The sequence below is a fragment of the Athene noctua genome, chromosome 5 (genome assembly GCF_965140245.1).
Source record: "Athene noctua chromosome 5, bAthNoc1.hap1.1, whole genome shotgun sequence".
NCBI classification, from domain to species: Eukaryota; Metazoa; Chordata; class Aves; order Strigiformes; family Strigidae; genus Athene; species Athene noctua.
The window spans coordinates 20084688-20098693 of record NC_134041.1 but is presented as its reverse complement, the minus strand read 5'-3'; positions in this window follow the sequence as shown (position 1 = coordinate 20098693).

Here is a 14006-nt window from a genome sequence, read left to right as displayed (position 1 = left end):
CCTGAGGCTTAGAGAAGCATGAGAAGAGAAAGGCAATGAATGCTTCCATTCATGCGCCACATCCCGTGCCTGAATAGCCCGCTGGCCTGGCAACGAGGCAGAAGACTCCTAGGCCGCCTCCTCCATAAACACAGCCAAGGCTCAAACAGCACTGAGTTTACATGCTGCTTCTGTTTACAGGGCAGGATTTGGGGGTTTGATGCACTTTCAAACTATGGGTTCACAAACTTTGTGAGTCTGCCTTTGAACGCTGGGGAGTTTCAGGATTTTTCTTCCACCTGTCACCTTCATGGCAATGACTACTGCTACAGGAAAACACTTGCCTGTTCAGACTTGTAACCTCCCATGTAAACACTTGAAAGGTAACAGTAGATTTCTTCACAAGATGCTGTTCGGAAAAACTGAACTGCCCCAGGCTATCTGATATGGAGGAATCTCATTTTCAAGGACTTGGAAAGACTTTTCCCCCTTTCCTTCACTACCAGCCTTCGGAGAAGTAAAGATGAGAGTATCTCTGCCTGTGTTCCCCCAACAGCATGTTTTTTACTCTGTTTGGCCAACCCAGGAGACAAGGTTTAAATAGCGCGTATAAAGTGTTTTTTAATCTAGATAATTGGCTATGAGAGAGTGGGACGGTACCCATTTCCTTATATTTGTTGCTATTTCCCTTACTGATTACTGGCTCCAGTGCCAACTTGAGCTAAAGACACTTACTTTCCAGCAGTTTATAATTAGTCTTAGCAAGTGAAGACTTGGATTAGAAATGACCCAGAAGTCTGTAAAGTTGAAGCAGCTAAAACTACTCAGGAGAGCTCAGAAACGGAAAGATCACAGCCTCACTCTGCCCAAAGCCTTCAATAAAACACTGCATTAGAACCATAGGGGATGGAACACAGAAAAGAGTTCCTGGCTTGAATTCTCTTAAAGGAAGTTTTGTTATCAACTAAATTGACTTTTCCTTGAAAAGATTATCTCAAATAACTGCTAGTTCTCTCCAAAAGCACAGTGGAACTGAAGTAAACTAGCATTTTGTTACTGAGTAGCTCTTATCTTTTGTTTTTAGTAAGTGGGTACAACCAACTATCATTGTTCTAGGGGAAAATTGCATTCTTCCTGCTCCCAGCATGAAACAGAAAACAGCACTCCCAGAGTCTATCCAAAGACTCAAAGGTCGCTGACTGGATTCCTTATGTTTAGATTCTTGGGTTTTGCTGTGTCTCATTCTTTCCCTTAAATACTAACATTGTGGCAAACACATTTGTGTTATGTACATGAGGGACATTTGGAGTGAAATACACTACCTCTTTTTTCTCCATTTCCAAAAGAGGAAAACATAATATCTTATGGATTTAAAGCAAAAATAGGACAGAAATATATTCTTAAAGAAAACAAATATGACTTTATGGAAATATCATCATCAAAATTGGCAAAGATTCAAAAGAGAACAGAAGGCATCCAGAAATTCCTTCCCTGAGTCCTAGCCTGGAAGCCAAATTCTAAATGAGTTTCAGTTATCAGATTGTTCTATCTAGATATGCATTAGCTGATAAATATTAATTATTCAAGAGTTGCTTTTCTTTTTGGTTGTCTTCTAATGGAGAGTATATATTGCATGTTCATTAAAAAACAGGTTAATTTTGTTATAGCAAAGGAGGAAGGGAAGATAAAAGAGGAGCGCCAGTTGGACTGTAATAAAATAACAATATGAGAAGTTGACTCTTGATAAAGACAGCTTAGAAGATTATTTCCACGTTATGCCAAAAGAAAGCTAAACAGACTGATCTGAAAGCTAAACAGACAGATCTACTCTCAGCCAATAATTCAAATTTCTTACAACTCTGCAGTGACCATTCTGATAAAGTTATGCTGTTCTGTAACATTTTGCAAGCCATAAAGGATTTCTGGGGACAGTAGTCAAAGTCTCAAAAGTAACTTCTGAAGTTGTACTCACACAATTTTTCAGACACCTGTTTTTCATTCAAAAACAACCTGTCATAACAGATTATAGTTAATGCCTTGAAACAAAAGTTGCTCTAAACAAATAGCACATTGACCATTTTAGAGATACAAACACAAATCATGTTTGGAAAGCAAAAAGATCCTCTTATATCTGTGCAAGGCCACAGAACATAAACAGATCTGGTGAGACCATCTTTTCCATCCTTTTTCACCCCCAAATGAGTCTGACAGTGTGCCTTAGCCATTGTGCTATCAGAAATCACATCCAAGCAGCATCCTGTTTTCCTGAGACAGGAGAGAAAGTAGGCTGTCTACATGGAAGAGTATCTCAGAGACAGTGAGGTGGTGGCATTTGCACAAAAACCTTTGCTTGTTTCAGCACCAAGTGGCACAATCCAATCGAACACATTTTTGCCCCACACTGCAGTCCTTGGCAAATAGCACAAAAGGCCTGCTGTCACCATTTCTCTCTAAGGACTGCATCTCCTACATCTTCATGATGGAAATGACTGGTTTTAACAGAGCATTGCTAGATGTCTTCACAGTTGCTCAAACACGTTGTGTACACAGTACTTGTATTTCCTTTCAAATCACATTCGTGTTGCCTTTCCCTCTACTGATCACACTTGAAACCAAGTCAGCATGGTACACTATGAAGTTACAGTACTGCAGCAGAGTGAACACACATGTACAAGGACTGTAGCCATGGCCATCCCACATCGCTTCTGGCAGTTTGCAGTGGTGCACTTAGTAAAAGCCTGATACAGACTACTGCTAGGTCATGCATCTCATAAATGTTGAAGCTTTCAAAAAAAAAATCACTTTTTTCTTTGATTTGAAACTTACTGTGCAAATCAGAAACATACATTTTAATCTAACACTGGCTATTTTAAGACAGTACAGCAGGGATAAGCAATAAAATTCTCTTCATAAACATTTTCTATAACAGATTGCAATACCCCTCTCAACCTTGTATAGATTAGAGCAGATTACATTCATATTGTCCCTGTAATGCATGTTACATATTCACTATTAGTTTGGACACAAGCAGAGTCTTCCCTTCCAGTCAAGCAAGGGACATAAACAACCATGGTGTACGTAAGAGCTTTGATCACTGGGGTATGTATCAGAGACTTACCAGTGTTAGGAACAAATCATACAACCCTTAATCTACATTTTCAGACTGACATCGGGAAACTAGTTCATGAAATCATGAGCTGGTTGTTGAATGTAGTGTTTAAGATATCCGTTCCCTAGGTCCTTAGTTTTTAATTATCAGTACAGCAAAAATAGTCTTCCATTAATTAGTAATGCTGTGTGAATGAAGGATAGTTTACATGTGATGGACACACCAAGATCATTTAACTGAAGCTTATTTAATGTGAGTAGAGTAATGCACTGGAAGGGTGGTGTCTGTATTATGGGACAGAAAAACACAGTTCAGAAATTTTACAACAGAAAATGAGGACTTTTTAAAAAACGTACATTTAAAGAAAACCAAGTTGTATTCTTGTACTAGATCTGAGAGTCACAGAAGTTAGAAAACTGCTAGTACTGGTCACTGGTAAGGCAGAGCACAAGCAAGCACTGTGTAAGGTGTTTGAAGCTGCATGGCTCTCAGTCAGTACTTTGCTACTCCTCCCCTTTTGCTGGCCCATGCTGAGACCACATAGTGTACCAATGAACAGTTGTTCCAAGAGGTGGGTGAGGATCTAGGAAAGTAATCAGAGCCCTTCTGGTTGTTTGCAGCACAATTTGAACCTAGACCTTTCTGAAACTTGGATTTGATTTTTTATAATTACCATACTTCCTTATAGCATAATGATAGTCTCATGACCTGTACTGTTGAAATCAATAGGAAATACTTTGAGGCAGAGGTCATCTTGCAGAAAGCAGCTTCATAAGGGACAGGATTTTGCACGAGAATTCAAGAAAACCAGTAGCTTTCACTGTAATAGCTTGGGACAGCATTTTGCATCTGCATTGCTGTTTCAATGGTAATAGAGAAGGAGGTGACAGGGATGCGCGATACAAGAAGAGCAACCTTTGTTGACAGGCTTATTTGAACTCAGGTGACTATTCTGCACACTTTAAAATTTCACATTTAGTATTTCTTATATCTTTTTTACGTCTTCACCCAAAAATTCTTTTACATGTTTTATAACACTTAATGGATCAGACAGAAATATGCATGCAACAGAAAGAAACAATTTCACATTTAGGTGTGCCAGTGATAGGCTTTAACCATGCATGTATCTATAAAAATATGTATTTGTTGATTGATAACATCGGTTTTACACATACCTTTTGTTATCTTTGCTCATACCTGAGGAACAAATCTGAACAAGATGTTTTACATGTTTGATACTGTCTAACCAGAAAGAAACTGGGGGCAATAATATTTAACAGACAAAAATGGGGAGGTGAGGGGTCTCTGCAAGGAATGTTTCATGTTTAAAGAAGTTATAGCACCTTATTGATTAAGACATTCTTATTAAACAAGTATATTGTAAACTGATGCTTCGTGAATGGTATCACAGACACTAGTCCGGTATTACTAGATCTATGTCACTGTTCCACCCAGAATATTTCATTGGGGTTTGGAGGACCTTTTCTTTTTTTTCATCCTTGGGGTGGGATGAGGTGTGTTTTGGTGGGTGTGAGTCTGGTTTGTTTAATTTTTTTTAATACAGAAATCAGGTATTCATGACCATGCAATGAGATGACCTTCTGGACAGTATTGGATTTAGACAGGTACTCAAAGAGATTTTGTATAAATTTCAGAAAGAGAGAGAAAGGGAATATTCATAGATAAATGAAGTTGTCCTTGCATTATGCAGCAGATAATTTAAAGGAGTGCATAACACAAAGTTACAGGTTGAGGGTTTTTTTATACTGAGATTTAAGTATTTTAAACCATGCATTAAAGTTGTTATGCATAATCCTGCCTCTTCTGTGCATTGGTGCACAGTAAGTTCTTAAAATCAAAAACCCCTCTACTTGGTTTAAGAAAGAGTGGACATTTGTAATTTTATATCAACAGTCAGATCTGCTCAGTTAGCATTACTGTAAAATCTACTTTCAGCTGCCAGTAGTTTGGCAATTAGTGTTTCCTGCTTTATTGTTATACAGTGCAATTGAACTCCACTGCTTTTCATTTATGATCCAGCTCGGGATGTCAGCTGACACTGAAATGAATGTCCTAACCTCCAATTCAGTGGCTTAAAGGATATCTCCCCAACAATCACTGCCAAGATGAGTCCAGAAATTATTATTCAGCAGCAGTAAACAGGGCCTGTTTTTGCAGGCAACCATTTGTAAAAAAGCAAGCATGACAGCTGGGAATCACAGATAATGTTCTTTTATATACACACTGAAAAGCAAAATATTTAAGAGTAACTCTGCAGTATTTGTAAAGAAGCACTTAAGTGATATCTTAACAGCTCTACATTAATATTTGTAATAATTTCTTAAAAAAGTAATCCAGCTGAAAAAGGGTATACTAAATCAGATTTTGCAGTGTATTTAGGTACAAAAGATATACTTCCAAAAATTATTGGTGTAGAGATCTCTTCTCTCCTGTCACTTACAGGCAGAAGTTGGCCACTGACAAGCAAAGGTAGTTATCTCAGAGCACAATCACAATTCTAAGTATATTTTAATTTAACTCCAGACTAGAAATAATTCCTGAAAATCTTCATCTAACTTTTTCCTTGAACAATAAGAATGGGGGTAAAATAGGAAGGTTGAGAAAATAGAGAGATGCTTCCACATAACGTGCTATTTTAGGAAAGACTGAACAGATAATTCTGCGAGGAAAAAAATTATCACTGCTGCCTTGCTGCCCTATCTCCCCCACGCCCCCCCCCCCCCGGCTTCTTTCAGGTTTATTGAAGTTTCAGAATATATAACACAAAGCAATTAAGGTTTTATACTGTGTAGGCTGAATTTACTACTGGTCTGTTACACTGAACTGTGCTGACTGATGTAATGAGTATTTCTAGAATATCATGCTCATTTGTCAAGTTTTTCCTCTGAAGAAATTTTACTATACAATGCAGGTACGAAATAAAATTGTTTCTGCTTACTTACAGTTTTTAACCTCCATAACTAGAATCTTCCTTTGTGTTTACAAGTAAACATTACCAGTACTTTCTACTTGCATGCAGCTCTTGCTCTGCCCCACACACCCTCCTTTTGGAGATACATCAAGAGACAAAGCACATGTGAGAACTGCAGGTACACAACAGTACCATCCCCAATGCTGCATTTGCTACTGAGTAAGCATGCCTAGCACACACAAAAATACATCATATCAATAGCACTGAGTTTTAAACCATAGATATTATTGGCATTAAAACTTAAGCACATAATTACTTTAGATATTAAATCTTTGTTCCAGTTTGGGGGGTGGGGGGGCGAAGGGAAAGAGGGAAAAAAATAATACTTCTCCACAGCACCAAAAAAAAAACCAAAAAAAACCCAAGAAAGAACAAAAAACCCCACATTCAACATCTTTTGGAAATTCTGAAGTTTTGTGGGATGCAATACAAGCATAAAGTGGACAAGATTAATGATCTGGGATAAAGTAGCTACAAAACTCAGGATTCTGTATTCTGGTACAGTGTCAGTTATCTGAGCATCAGCTATTCCTAATTCCCTTCTCTCCCCCCAAGTCTGAATCACATCCTCTGACATCTACTGAAGTACATTCATAGTGACATGGATTATTTGGAACCTCTCTTATCCAAACAGATTTGGGATCCTTACTATTGTAACAAGTGAGTCTCCCTGCCATGGTAGCCAGCCTCTGGCTAAATGCCACTGTATCTCAGCTAGTCACTCATCATGTGCAACACTCAGCAGCCTTTTCTCCTTTGCACCATTTCAGTCCCAGATAACACTGTGAAGTGCTCTGAATATCACTTGCTGTGTATTGTTTTGCTCTTGAAATTAACTTCTAAGTAAAGCTTTACCATGGAAATTCAAAGAAGCATAATGAACTAAACTTTATTAGGCAAAAACTAAAAAGGCAAAAATCATCAGTTTTCTCAAGTTTGAAAGAATACATGTCAGAGGTGGGAAATATTTCTGATGAGAATTTAGTCTCATTTAGAAAATACTGCCTAGATAATTAAAATTTTAAGAAGTCACAGAATTAGGCAGCAAGGAAAAGATTTCTGTTCCTTTTATCTATATTCAAATTTTTACTATTGAGACAAGAGTATTTCTGGATAATTAACCAGCCTTTTAAAATATCAGCACTACTCAAACATATTCTTGTTTCAGTAAGTGAGCACAAAGATTTTAGCCATCAAAAAACCTGACCCATTCACAGGTCAATATGTTTTAATTATTTTGTGTTTGGTATCCAAATGAGTAAGTTTGAATTATGCAACATGAAGTTGCATTGAAAGTTACCACATACTATTTTAAAATCAATTCTGTCCTGAAGTTATTATTGGGGAACACAATGGAGGATGAAGAGAAAAATTGGTTGAAATATGTGAATTTGTCCAGATCCTGTTAAGAGTTGCCCTCAAACAGAAAAATGAGAACATGCTCAAGTGGCATAAAAAACAAGTTTTGGGATTCAGGGAGGGAGGTAAAGTCTTCAAATCAATCTCAGATCACTCTGAGCAGGTATCAGCCCCCATCCACATCCTGGAGAGCCAGAAATTACCTCCTCAAAATACATATGTGGGAAGTTAAAGTGGAAGCTAAAAGCCAATAATTACAGAAGCATAAAATATCACAAAGTTACTGTTTTCTCCCTTCCACTAATTCCCTAGTAGGGTGATCTCCTCTGAAACAGAGCAGAAAACTGACTCATGAATGTTAATAGAAAAATAAGGAAAGTTTCAGGCTTCAAAGTCAATAGAATTAACCCATTAGATCATTCATTTTTGCATCTGCTTACAGTTTAAGAAGAGTGGGACACTTACTCAATATAAAGTCTTGATAATGTTAAGGTGTTCGACCAGTGGCCCCTTCCCATTGAGGCAAAGGTGCCCCGTGGCTTTGAGTGCTCCCTTGGTCCCCAGAGCAGCATGCTCCCAGGCTAACATCACCGGCTAGTGTGTGATGACCAACGTTATCAAGACCACTCGATATTTCTCACTGTCACTACAGTATTACAGTTCAGGTACAGTTTGTTTGTTGGCGATAGGTGTGTGTGTATGCACTTCCTCTACTCCCTGCCACAGGGAGGGAAAATTCTGGTGTATGCTGGTCAGTCAGTCCAGCTCTCTGATGTCCAGGGCTGCCAAGGAAGCAGCTCAGTGAACTTCAGGAGCAATAGTGAGACTATTTTAAGTCTTAAGAAGACCCATCAGAAGCAAAATAATTAAGAAGGAAAAAGCCTCCATTTTTAGGGGGCTAGTGTTCTCTTTAACAGGAGCAAGAAGATACAGTACCAAGTTACTTGCCTAACAAAGTCTGCCTTAAGTAGACATATGAAAGCTGAGTTGGTTTTTTTTTTCTTCACAAGCATGAAAGAAAACAAAGAAGAAGGAGGAAGACACACAAATGTCGTCTCCCTCACAAGGAGCACTTCTGGTAATGCACACTTTCCCTGTAGGCATTTCCTTTGTGTGTTTTGCTATGTTGTTCTTGTAGATAAACATCACTGTGAAACAAAACTGCTGGCTGTTAATATTTAGCTTGTTGACAAACAGAATCAAACTCTTCAGTACCTGTATGCTGGTGACACAGACTGTCTGTGAATGTTTTAGGTCCTACTGATGGAGAAGTGAAGCCTACCAAATACGAGGGAGAAATGACTCTGACCTACCTGCTGCAAGCCAACAAACTTACTTGCTCTTATGATGCTTGAGGAAGAAAATCGTGAAATATGTCAGGCATTTTGATTGCACAGCAAGTAATCTGAAGTCCTTTGTTGCCTTCTGCTTGTGTACTGGTTTTAGCAAGTTAAAAACCAATACCAGCAGCAAGCCTTTCACTCAGTCAGGGGGTAAGCAGGGCAGGCACATGACAACACAGGACCCCCAACACTCCCCTACAATTGGGTTGCAAGTAAGCTACATTTTTAGTCTTTTTCTTTTACATTAGCTCTATCCAGGAACATACTTTGGCATTCAACTATTCTCTATCTATACCCCACTGATAAGAACGTAACTATCACATTTTAAGGGAAGGTCACGGATCTGAAAAATAGAAAAGCACAAAACTCTGCCTTAATTTTATCAACGGCTAGCACCACCAGATAACAAACCCCCCCTCTATTTTCATAAGAAGATTGAGGACAGGAGAAGACATCAGTGTTTTAGAATCAATGAAAAAGTGATGGATTAAGAAGCAAGCATTTAGACATTTTCACAATCTGAATATATTGTTTTGTTTTAAATAAAGCTTAATCTCTACAAATCAAACACAGATAAAATAACTTGCTGAAGTGAAAGACGTATCATCAATGCGAATAACGTTTATGTCCTTAAAAATTGGACATAAATGGGAGTCTTTCCCAAAAATAAGACTCGGGCTCCCAGTCTTACAACTGCCAGAACTGATGCTTAAAAACCCTTCTCAAATCAGGGGTTTTCACCACTACCCTCTTTCCAGAAAAGACTGGGTTTATATTTCTTTTTTTTCCTACTGCAGTATTTTAGGTTTGGTCCTATGCAATTCTCTGAGCATTTTGGCATCATGTGCCTTTCTGAAGGCATCTCCATATAAGGGAATTTACTCAAGCAATGTAGGGAAAACACAGAACACAGATATCAGATAATAATTCCATCAAGGCTGAGTATGGCCCCATGATTCAGTTTGTGGTATTTGTAAGAAGTCTGTGTACTTAGTTTTTCCAGATGTTGATTTTAAGACACTTGTAAGCCAACCTTTTAGGTAGAATTAATGACTGCCAAGAAAATGTTGTCTTCTGTAGTCTGGTACAGAGGCAAGAGGAGCGCACTACAAACACTTCATAGCGCTCATAATTGTTCTGCAAGGCAAAAGGATCTCTCTTGGGATGAAAACAGTCTGTTAAAACAGTCGAGAAGAAATACAGCACACATACAACATGGCATGTTTAATTAAAGAGGACAGTACTGCGTATCCCCCAAAATCTTCCAAAACAATTAGCAGTATGAGCACAGCAATGTTTTAAGTAGGTATTTGAGGTAACATATGAACAGATGTTATACAAGCTTACCCAGGACACTGACCATTTTCAAAAGAAATCCTTAATAAATGAAAGAACAAGAGCTGTTTTGGGTACTGCTAAGGCTCACCATTGGCTTTTCTGTAGAGTTCTTATTTTGCAGTTTCTCCAGTGCTACTGCATGCTGTACTTACATTTGGTCTCAACACACATCAACCAGCAGGAAGATGCAAGTCTTACCAGAGTCACAAGTTGTATCTAGCCTACAGCAGTTTTAATAACTTCAGTCACATAAGTTAATTAGGCTAAAATATTACTGAGCTTTTGTGTCACCAGCACCCTGGGACAGGACATTTCACAACATCAGGACTAGTTAACACACTGACGTGGGGCAGGACAGCCTAAGAGAGACTCCCTCAAATTTAAGGGAATTGCAAAAGGGCTTAATTAGCTCATTGCCTCTTACTTAAAGCACTTCAAAGGGGAGCTAAAGCTCCTTGCCTCACCAGGTTAGTACTCACTCACTAGTACTTTTTCCCCTTGATCCTTAGAAGGGGACATGGTTGTAAGAGAGCTTGGAGCATCCTTCCTTCCTTAAAGCATGAGGTTACTGGAAAACACTTTCATTAGCCAGCCCCCCCATCGGTTACCTGCAGGCCAGTGAGCTCCATCAATAGCAGTGCAGTGCAGGACCTGGCTCCTCACCAATCATCCCCTGCCCATACCAACCTAGCGTGACTCCCTGCTCCAGATTCCTCCTGCACTCCAGTACTTTCAAGTACTGTAGCTCTCAGCTCCCACCCAGGAACCTACTCCTCTGCTCTGAGCAAAATCACACCCACACCTGTGACCACAAACACACACCCAGTGTGTGGTCACATCTTCTCCTACTCAGCTGCTACTACTACCTTCCTCAGTTCAGAATCCTACTCCCCTCCCTCAGACCAGCCACACCACTCAGCAAAGCCTTCCTCTTTCCCTTATATATCACCCTTTGGAGCTGGTACTGGCAAATTAACTTCCTGTACACAGTTTAGTTCTTCTGAACAAACTCTCTTTAGTCTTCAGGGAAATCATCCCACTCCTCCTCAGCTGAGCCAGGTGATTAAACCAAGGCCCTTTATCAGGATCAGATGAGTAGGAACAAGACGATGATCCATCTCAGACATGTCTAGGCCCTACTCCACGTGTAGAACTCGCCAGTCACCCCCTTACACATCTTCAATCATCGACGCTCAGTATGGCTCCGACACAAGAGCGGAACACAGAAATCACATTGTGTATTTGATAGTTTTCCATTGAGCCACATTAATTCTATAGATTACAGTGGAATTACACAAGGGATAATTTAGGCTCAGGGAGTTTAATAGGACTACACATATGCTTACAATAATTCACATGCAAGAATGTTTGTAAGATTATGGTCCATGTTTCCAAGAAAACAGACTGTCTCTTCAGAGTTCTTTTTCCTTAGTTTCCAACAGAAATCATCAGTGCGTGTTTATGATATTACATGTGGTTCCTGAAGAAGTTATTACAATGTCACAAAGAGGATTATGATTTCAGGTGGGGAATAATTCTCGTACAAATCTTCTTTCCATACAAACAGCCTTAGTAATAAGGAATGTAGAAAAATAGGGCAAAGATAAGAGATTTACACATAATGAGCCAGATTGCCCAGTATGCTCCAGCTGCTTTGTACTGTAATGATGGGTTTAAATTTGCTTTGTGTTGTCAGAGTGATGCAAAACAGAATGTGTTTTTAACTATGCTCAAATATTTCTTATACAACCTTTTCCCGTGGGGCCTGAGCATATTACTGATCACAGAATAAATGGCAGCAATCACTCCAAAAGATTGGTAACTTTTTAATCAGGTGTTCAGTATCAGCATAAAAACACCCAATGGTATTTGTGCCCTGCTCCGATGAGGTAAAAAATAAAAATGCTAAATGATTTATTTGAGGATAATTTAAACCTGATTGTCCAGCAAGAAAATATTATGCCATATATTTGTCTGTTACTAATCAGGACCACTTTTTTTCAAAATTGATGAAACATATAATTTATGGAGCTGAGAAAAACATACCAACTGTAAATGTCTCAAACTTCCCAAGCCACTGTGTACTGTAGCAAAAAAAGATTGAGAGCATTAACAAATAAGGTCCTGATGCAACTTTACTTAAGTCGATGGAAACGTTTCTAAGGACTTTGGAGGATACTGAATCCAGCCCTAAATCATATGTTCGCTGAGGTCATGAAAGATGAGTTTATCCCAACATGAATGTCTGAAAACTAATGAACTTTCATTATGTTTACATAAACCGCCATTTCCCTCACCCCATTCTTCAGTTTCCTGCTTCTCTTGAACAGTTTCCTTTTCCCAATGGGTAGTTCAGGCAGTTCTGCTTCCTTTAATTAGGAACAGCCCTGGCTGTTTTCGTTAGAGGCTGTGCAGCGATGGAGCGGTTTGAGCTGAGCTGATCCACAGCACCCACAGTATAAAACAGCCTCCTGACTGCCCTGCGAGTCCCTCAGGACTGTTACAGCCTGAGGAGGCTCCCACCGCAAGTCTTTTGGAAGAGCCCCGCTGGTTTCAGAGTTAGACCAGACACTTAGTCCTGCATTTTTGCTATGAAATAGGAGCACAGACCAGGCATTTCTGGGTATGGCAAGTAGGTGGCTAGGTGGGTCACAGCTTCAGCAGCAGGTCTTACAGACTGCTGTTCCTAACCCAACGAGTCCTGTCAGTGGATCATCTTCTGATTATTACTGTTTTCAAATCTGTTAAAATTTAACTCTACTTGAAAGGTTACTTTCTATGCCCAGGGTTACAGTAACGCTGAAGGAAACACTGTGCTGTATTTTCAGGTCAGTACTTCACTCAGCGAATCAACTGCTGGATCTGCACTCGCTTTCAAGGGTGGCTTCAGTGCCGAAGCTGCCAGGAACGAACGCTCCCCGGGCTGGCTCTGGTGTAATCCCGCTGGTATGCCCAGCATGCAGACCTTCTGTACGCCCGGCGCTCTCCAAAGAGGGACGGGCCTCTCGCTGCGGAGCAGGCTGGCAGCCCTGCCCAGCGGCGCCCAGCTGGGCCCGCGTCCCTTCGGTTCGGTAGTGCCTGGGCGCGGGAGGGCTCGGCGGTGACCCGCACCGGGACCGGCGGTGCTGGCCCTCGCAGGGAGCCGTGCCCACCACACGGCGCGGAGGGACGATGAGCTCCAGATGAGCCCATCGTCCCGCTCCATCTCACTGCAAGGACTTGTGCACGTTTCTTCTGCCCCCTTTTTGCTGCTCCAGGCGTTTTTCAAAGTTCCCTGTCACTCTGCACCCTTTTAAAGGAATCTCAGGAGTAGTTCAAGCCGTCCGGCAGTGCAAGAGCGGCTGAGGCCCTTTCCAGCAGCCAGCCCTCCCCGCGGCCCGTCACCCCTCAGGCCGGGCTCTCCGGGCGCTCCTCTCCGCCGGCGGGCGGGAGCCGCGGTCCCACACCGCCGGGAAGGGCCTGAGGAAAAGGCATCGCCCCGCCACGGAGACCCACCGCCCTGCCCCGCCCCCTCCCGGCTCCTCAGCTGCTTCGCCGGTGCTGTCAGCCCGGACCGGCGCGGGGGGGCTTTCCGCCGCACACCGGCAGCTCGCTATCCGGGGCCGGGGCCGGGGCCGGGGCTCCCCTCCCCGCGGGGGCGCCGCCAGCGGTAGGAATCCGGGGCGGCGGCGGCGCATTCCGCGGCAGCTCCCGGCGGCGCTTCCCCGCGGCGGCCGTCGGTGGCAGCGGATTCCTTCCCGCTGACGTCCCCCCGCTCCGCGCCCCGCCCGGCCCGGACCCCCTGGGCGGCACCGGGCGGCGGGCGGGGCGGGGCGTGGCCGGGCGTGGCGGGCGCCCCTCCCCCGCGGCCGCGCGCCCCCTCCCCAGGCGGGCCGGGAGGGGCCGG